This window comes from Capsicum annuum, chromosome 10 (assembly GCF_002878395.1).
Source record: "Capsicum annuum cultivar UCD-10X-F1 chromosome 10, UCD10Xv1.1, whole genome shotgun sequence".
In the NCBI taxonomy this organism is placed as follows: domain Eukaryota; kingdom Viridiplantae; phylum Streptophyta; class Magnoliopsida; order Solanales; family Solanaceae; genus Capsicum; species Capsicum annuum.
Window position 1 is genome coordinate 80,685,526 of NC_061120.1, and position 8,621 is coordinate 80,694,146.

At 33.6% G+C, this 8,621-nt stretch overlaps 1 long non-coding RNA gene across 1 annotated transcript; it reads right to left on the reverse strand.

Annotated features, from left to right (window-relative positions):
- Window positions 1–820: 820 nt before the first annotated feature.
- Window positions 821–3,899, reverse strand: LOC107845821. The gene is made up of 3 exons (XR_001667007.2): window positions 3,787–3,899; window positions 2,755–3,003; window positions 821–1,264 (listed from the first exon to the last, which is right to left on the reverse strand). It is a non-coding gene; the product is annotated as an uncharacterized LOC107845821 (long non-coding RNA).
- Window positions 3,900–8,621: the final 4,722 nt, after the last annotated feature.

Sequence of the window (8,621 nt, forward strand, 5' to 3'; positions counted from 1 at the left end):
GGGGACTGGGGAGGGAGAGATCAAAGGAGAGGAAGTGGGCCTTACCTGTGCTGGTGCATCAACATCGGCGTCGAAGTCGCCGTCGCCGGCAGTCGAGAGTGACCGTTTGAGTGTAACGTTAGCTGATAAGGAGTGTTTAGAAAGAGAAAGTAAAAGTCAAACAGCTCTAAAATGGGTAAACTAAAAATAAAAAATAGTATCAATCAAGCCGATGCAATGAAATTATAGATAATTAAGGAGAAAAAAAAATGTGAAAACAAAAGGAAGGAGAGATTTAAAGTCATACAAGGAAAATAGAACTTATTGGAAGGATCAAGTTCCAAAGGACATCTTGCAAGAATGCAAAGACCTCGCTACTGGAGGAACATGGCTAGGATTGTTGCTACAAGGTGTCAATTCATCATATAGAGAAATACATGCAGATACTCAAGATTAGAAGAAGGGTGAAATTCTTGCCTTAATGGGGCCTTCTGGCAGTGGGAAAACTAACTTGTTAAAGATATTGGGAGAAAGATTGCAAGAAAATATTAGAGGAACTGTCACATACAATGACATCCCATCTCTGAGATATTGATATTTTGACTGTGGTAATGATGAGTAATATGGAAAGATGAACCACCTAATAAGCAGGGAAATATGTTATTTACTTTAAAATTTTACAAGTGAAGCAAGTGCATAATCAACTATTAACAGCAATATTTATCGCAGAAGGAAAAAATATGTAAAAATAAAAATTTAGATAGAAGGATTATTAGATGAACAAATAGACAAAGAGCTATAATAATGACACCAAAACCTCTAAAAATATATAAGGGGCTATTATTTATCAAGGAAAGGCTTCGTACAATAGAATCTTGGAGTAGGGCCCTTGCCCGTACCCTGCACATAGCAAGAGATTAGTGCACCAGAATGCCCTTTTTATATTTATCAAATATGATAGACAAATTTAATATGGAATTAACATGTTTAGATGTGCCAGAATCAATGATGCATTTGCTACATGTATTATTTCTGCATGTACTATCTACTGTTAAAACTTCAAAAATACCTGCCATGTTGATTGCATTATTGTCAAGAGCATTATGTGCAATTTCAATTAAGTACCTCAAAATCCAATTGTATTGATCAGGTGTAAAAGCAGGTTGTGGACCAACAAATCTCTCATTGACCTCTCTACAAAACTACCAGTGTTATCAACTTCCATAGCATTCACTGCAGTAGTAGGTCTTTGTCCTGATCCAAATTTCTTCTTATGCTTGTAGTCCTGTGGAAATCCATGAACTTTCTAGCAATCAGCCTTGTTGTATCCGTGCAAATTACAAAGCTCATAATAAAGGTGAGATTTTTTCTTTCCCTTCTAGAAGAAATGGGGCCCTCAGTACTAATACAAATACCAACAGATTTCATCAGACATAATCATAGCATAAGCTTTATTGACATTGGGGAGAGGGTTCATTATTAAAATCTGGATCCAAGCTTGGTTATACAATTTATACAGTCCTATGAGAAAGTCAAATAATCTCATATACAGCAAATGATTGACATAAACCTTGGAGTTATCGCAACCACATGAAGATGGAGGTAGTAAGGCATCAAATTCATTCCAAAGCAATCAAAGTCAAGTGAAGTAGGTGGAAATAGAGAAGACACCATAGGAAACATCCGCAGCAGAGACGGAGTTAAGCTGTATTTGAGGGAATCATTTTGCCTCACTGGGCACACGTCAGCCCCCATACATGGTCTTATGACTTTGATACGGAATGATCTACGAACACCAAAATCAGATAGGAACACAAAACTAGCCGAGAACAACAAGAACAACAACTATGGGCAGCAACACACAAAACATCACAAATCGAGAATAAGAAGCAAGAAATAAAGACAAATATTACAAGAAAAGTAAAAGATAGGCAAGATGACATAAAAATTTATAAAGAAAGAAGAACCAAACCTTGTATTAAATGATAATACCCTTAAACTTGCAACAACAAACACCAATCTTCTCACGGTGACCACTAAAGGAATCAACTCCACCTTACAACCACCGTTTCTAAGCAAAGATCAATAATGGCTTTTCCAAGCCCTACACTAATGGATTTTTAAAGCCCTATACTAAAGGTGTTACACTCTCAAAGAGATAAGAAGTCTTTCACATATTCATCATTCAAAAACTAAAGAGAAAAGACCTAAGAGAGACTATATAGAGCCTTATTACATAATGGAAGACAAAATAACTCCAATACCCTTAATGAGGTGGGGCGGCCATGGAGTGTTACTTGGACAAGGCTAAGTGAACAAAATGACCTTAATGAAGGGCCCAAAAACCGTGAGTCCTCAATCTTCAATGCTCCAAGCAATCTTTCGCACGCGAGATTGCTCTTTAGTGTACTCAAATTGGCCCCTCCATGTAGGATTCCGTGTCCTCAATGCGACCAAAGCTTGATAACCCTCTTACTAACTTCAAATGATGTCATCGAAAGCTAAGGCGGCCATTTGACCCATATCAGACTTGGCAAAGACAAAACAAAACTGATGGTATACTTTGTGTAATCGCTAGTACCATATTATTTTAGTTCTTATCGAACACATTAAGGCCCCTTACTATAGATATGACCTAAGAGATTTACTAATAACAAACTTATATAGGGCTAACTTTTGTTAGCTTAAGCGAAATCGATTCTATGATTGAATAGCAGAACTGCTACTTAATAGTAAAAACTCGGAGAGACAAATAGAGAGGGGACTCTTTTATACCTGTTAACTCCTAGAATGAGAAGTAGGTCCCTTGTTTTTGGCAGGAAGAGTTCCAGTCTTTGTTGTCCCTTGGTTGAGTGAGTCTACTTAGCGAACTGGCAGGGCCTAGAGATCTATTGATCAATATGAATCTCGAGAGTGGATGGCAGGGTGAGAGGAATCATAATGTTCATACCACGCATATAATGATCATAAATACCGACCATTATACCAACATTATACTTTATAGATGAGAAACTTGAAAAACACCTGTGAAATAATAAATACAATGAATGATTGAACGATTATTCAGTTCACACGGGCATATGATCAAACATTTTGGGGGCATCAGTATGCATAATATAATAGCAGTTAGAATAATTTATGTAAAATATCACATCACTAAAGAATTTGGATGAAAGAAGGCAACCAACTTCATATTTATTAAATATCCAATATCTTGAATCTAGTTATATATTTTCAAACATGCAAGTAAAATCTTATATACAAACAAAAAATTATCAGATATTAATAAAAGCTATTGATAACACCTCTCATTATCAAAAATCAGAGGTGCAGTACATGAAGAAAGAATGGAAAAAAACTTATCAAAACTTTAAGGACATCACATACCATTAACAAATTAGAACCAAAATAGAGAAACAACAAATTAGAAAATGAGAGAAAGAGAAAATTTTTGAATATAAAGAATTTAATTAGGAATTGAGAAGTTCATCACCTACATTTAACTATGGTCTATGAGACACACAAAGATTAATATAAACTACTTCATATTTTCTTACTTATTTCTATTGAACTAAAAAAAGGAAAATATTCAATGTGAAATTGGATACTTTTCAATTATTTGGTACATGTATCTGTAAATTCTCAATTTTTCAACTCAAAATCCAAACTGAAAATCTATAATTCCTTAGTGAATATAGTAAGCAGGCAAAATTACCAGCATGCAAAAGTTAAAGAATCAAAAATTAACCACAAATGACAAAGATCCTATAGAACGCAAATATGAATGAACAAACAATAAAGCAATACCGAATCAAGAACCAAAATCTATCTTAGCCAAATAACCCCTCGAGGATATACGATGATCCTAAATCAGCACACTCCAAGAGAGAATGAAAGCAAAACGACGAGAGAGAGAGTCATGAAAGAGCAAAAGCAAAAGCAAGGAAGAAAAATTTTAATATGGAAAAACGTGTTGTAGAGGTAGATAGAAAAGAAGAGTTGGAAGACGGACGTGTTTCTACAATTTGGACCATGAGGCAACACTTTACACGTGTCAGGGTTGAAATCTATAGCTATTTACAGAAATACCCTTATAGACAACAAAAAGCTTCACTTAACAAAAGTAGTAATATTACGACTTGATGAGTAGAATATTTTTTTTCTATCTGTCCTACAAAAGGTGTTAATAGTTTGGTCAAAAACCAAACCAAATCAAACTGTAAATCAAATTAAATCGATTAAAAAAATAGATATTTAGTTTGGTTTGATTTGGATTGATTTTAAATTTTTAAAAATCGATAATATTTGATTTAATTATGATTCTACCAAAATTTTTTTGAAAAAACAATCAAATCGAATCAATAAATTATAGTATAAGTATAAATTTTATAATTATTTGAACGAAAAAAGAACAAATACATTCTTAAACTATTATAAATGATATGTATATATGCTCTGTCATATTTTGGGTAAAAATATAACTCTATCATTAATGAAAGTATGACGGAGGGTATATACATACCATTTATTATAGTTCGGGAATATATTGGTTTCTTTTTTATTTTATTTTTTTAATCTCAAATAATTAACTCAAATTCAGTACCCGACCCAATAAACTCATCAAACCCGATTTCAAACCAAACTCGACTAGACCTCTATTTTTTGTTTCAAAGCCAATACTCCCTCTATTTTTCTCTTAAACATGAATCACATCATATAGCAATGTTTGATCACTGCTACTAGTTGGTGTTTTACTGATTGGAGGGAGTGGGATTAGGCCGAAGGTGGCTGGAGCTAGGGGTACGACGATGATTTATCAGTGGGGTATTTTTGGTTCAACGGAGACAGTGGCTATGTGATGTGACTGATGGTGAATGGTGTTTTCCTGATGGAATTTGCTGAAAGTTGAAACGTGAGAAATTCAATTTATTTGGTATTGTTTTTAGGTGTTATGGGTTAATGATTTTTTATTTTTGAAATTGATAATAGTAAGTGTTACTCTATTGTGTATATCGTCATAAGGATGAGCAAAACATATGCCAGATAGACGTCTCTTGGACTTTAATTGGAATTGGATCGGGTAGTGAATTTATTGGGTATTATAAAGGGGTTGGTTTATAATCATTTAAGATAAAAAAAATTAAAATGAAAAAAGAACAAATATTCTGTCAAACTATGATAAATGATAAGTATATACCATCTGTCATATTTTGAGCACACATAAGCCCCTACCGTTACTGTGAGGGGTATATATGCACCATTTCATTAATGGTAAGGGCATATGTATATCAATGTATGATGGGGATATGTACATACCATTCATCATAGTTTGAGGGCATATTTGTCCCTTTTTCGTTATTTGAATATATAATACTAATTTTTTATGAATAATTTTAAATCTTTTAATTATTAATTTGGTTTAGTCTACTTATTTCACATGCACTACAATATTTTTAAATCTTCTTAAAAAATATGTCCAAACTCAAAATTGTAAGTCTAAGTAACTAGAGAAAATTGAAGGAAATGTGTCTTTTAAGTCTTGAATGAAAGATTGGTGACATTGACCAACAGATAGGGTCAAACATTTTTAGGAAACTAGATCAAGTTAATTGTGGAATTGATTAATATTTTCAAAATTTTCTAATCTTTTTTAAAATACAAATCAACTCAACCCACACCCTCTTCAATCCAAATCAACCACTTCCTCCTCTCTCTCGACAGCTTCTCTCAACTCTCTTCCAACCAACAGTTCTGTAAAATTTCTCCCTTCAACCCCCGATGACTTCTACCTCTGATGATAAATAGTTGGGCTTCGAGTTTCCCTCTTCAATTCAATCAGCCTGTCTTTCATCCCTCTCTCAACAGCTTCTCTCAACTCTCTCCCAACCAATTATTCTACAAATTTCTCATTTCAATCCTCGGCGACTTCAACATCTGACTTTAAATAATTGGGCTTCAAGTTCCTTTTTGACTTCAATCGACGTACCAGCCTTGCTCTCCGAACACAACAGCTTTTAATTCTTCATTGATCTTTTTCTTCTTTCACAGGTAAAAATTTATGGTCTTTTTAGTTTTGAAGAAAACGAGGAACTTGAGCCAACTTCTCTTATAGTATTGGTTAACAATTTCAATATTTGTTGCACTAATTTGAAATGCAGTCTGAATAAAACTCTAATTTTTGGTATTTCTTCTCTTCTATTTTCGAAGTAAATTATGATATTTTGTTGTTTGTTGCATTTTTTTGAAGTTTTATTTTTATTGTTTGTGTTTATAAAAATTAAAGGATAATTTGGTTTGATTTGTTCTATTCATGTTCTTGGTAAAAATGGTGAAATTACTATTTTTTATTTAACAAAATCGTGCTACTATTTCCTCCAATAGATTACCCATCTGGTGCAACATATTAACCAACTGATGCAAGAAATTTATCATATATACAACAGATCAACCATATGATGCCTCACAGGAACCATGGGATTACAATTCTGATGCAACAGATTAAATATCTGATGCAACAACTTTACCATATGTTTGAACAGATTAAGCATCGGATAAAAAATCTAATGCAACTAATTAACCATCAGGTGCAATGGAAGAACCATTAGATTAATGATCTGATGCAATAGATGAACCTCCTGTTGGATAAAATTCTACCAACTCTTCCTACAGAAAAAGTTCAAGACTTGCTTTTTCCAACTGATCATTCATCTGCTGCGATAGATGACCTTATGTTGGAAAAAATCTAAATAATATTGACTATTAATAACTGTTCCAACAGATCACTTATGTGTTGCAACAGATGTGTGACCTATTGCACAGACCATTCATCTTTCTCAATAGATGAGTGATATATTTTGTATTATCACAACAAATTACTCAGTCGTTGCTATGAATTATTTAACTATTCCAATAGATCACTCATATGTTACAACAGATGATGTCATAATAGTTGTGTGATCTGTTGAACAGACCATTTATCTGTCTTAAAAAAATGAGTGATATGTTTTGTAATGTTGCAACAGATTACTCATCCATTGTAACAGTTTGGTTATATGCTGCAACAGATATACTATCTGGTGCAACAGATCGGTGATCTGTTGCAACTATTATTTTACTATTTTTCTTGTTTAATTTAATGTTGTCCTTTTTTAACGATGTATTAATCAACAATAATATATTATTTTATGTTTGTATTAATTTTAGATAATATGGTTCCCAAAAGAACGAAATTGAATCAAGTCCAAGTAAAGGAATAAGTGAAGCAGCTAGGCTACATCCACCACTCTATGAGCTAGCTTTACAAGCGTTATCTCAACCGGGAGCAGAATATGATGAACATGGGGAGAAGAAATATTTCAAAAGAGATGATGCAGATGCTAATAGCCCTTCCATCAAAGAGCTGGTCAAAGCCTTCAGCATTGATCTTTATCCTGTGAGAATATAGTGCGATGGTGCTGTAGATTTAACAGGTGATTTCATGGTTAAGTCAGCCATGGAAAATCTTTCTGCGCCTTCAGAAAAATACTTCGAGAACAAAAATTGGATGTTTATTTCAGGGACAGCTTCTTTAGAAAATATCTTGATTTGTCGGAGGACAACAATGCTTGTTTCCAAATAAAAATGGTATATGAACTTCTCAAGCGTAGGTTTATGTATGAAAACAAAGATAAGATGGATGAGGTATGGATAAATTACTGTGGCATGCCTGTTTGTTTTGGTTGGAAGGAGTTTGTCATAGTTACTGGACTAAAATGTTATCCTCCTTCTCAAGTTATACCTATTGTAACCCAAAAAAGCACCCCGCACACCCCAAAAAAGCAAAGGAAAGTCGTGTGATCATGATGACCTGGTGTCCATTGTTAGTCCAAGCTTCAAAAATAAAAATTTGATAAAAGCATTGAAAGGTAAAGGACTTTCAAAGAAGCACAAACAATCATTGTCCTTGGTTTGGTTTGTACATAATATTCTTTGGGCGAGAGACGTTAACAACAACATAAACCTCAGTTTAATAAAACTCTCTGAGGATCTTGAGGCATTTAACAGCTATCCATAGGGGTATGAAAGCTTCAAAATGACTGTCAAATATTTGTTGACTCCGTTAGCGCCAAAGACAGTCAACTTAAATAGCTTTCCATGGGCTTTCATGGTAAATGTTTCTATCTTCTATTATGATATCATTCATTTTTTTTGCTCAATAATGATTTTGATTTATTGGCGTTATTTTATAGGCTTGGGCGTTTGAAGCCATTCCTTATTTGAGACAACAAGTGAATTACCAGGAAGGAGTTTTCTGTCCAAGAATCTTGAGATGGTTGTTGGCCAAAACTGATAAAAATGTAAATTTTTTTGATATCTTCAACCCTCCAAAGGATGCAGTAAGTATAATTATAATTAATTTTTTCTTTTAGTTAATGTTTTTTGAATGATCTAATCATCATTCTAATATATGTAATGATTTATGTTAGAATGTGCATCCGTCGCTAGTTCCGACCAATCGAGAGTTGAAGATGCCATTTTTTCTTACTTTACAGTCTGTGCAAACTTTATCGGACCCTAAGGTCATCGACAGAATAAAAATGGAATTGTTTGGAGCAGCAACCATTATAAGAAAAATAATTTTGGAGGGTGGGCTTGTTGTTGTT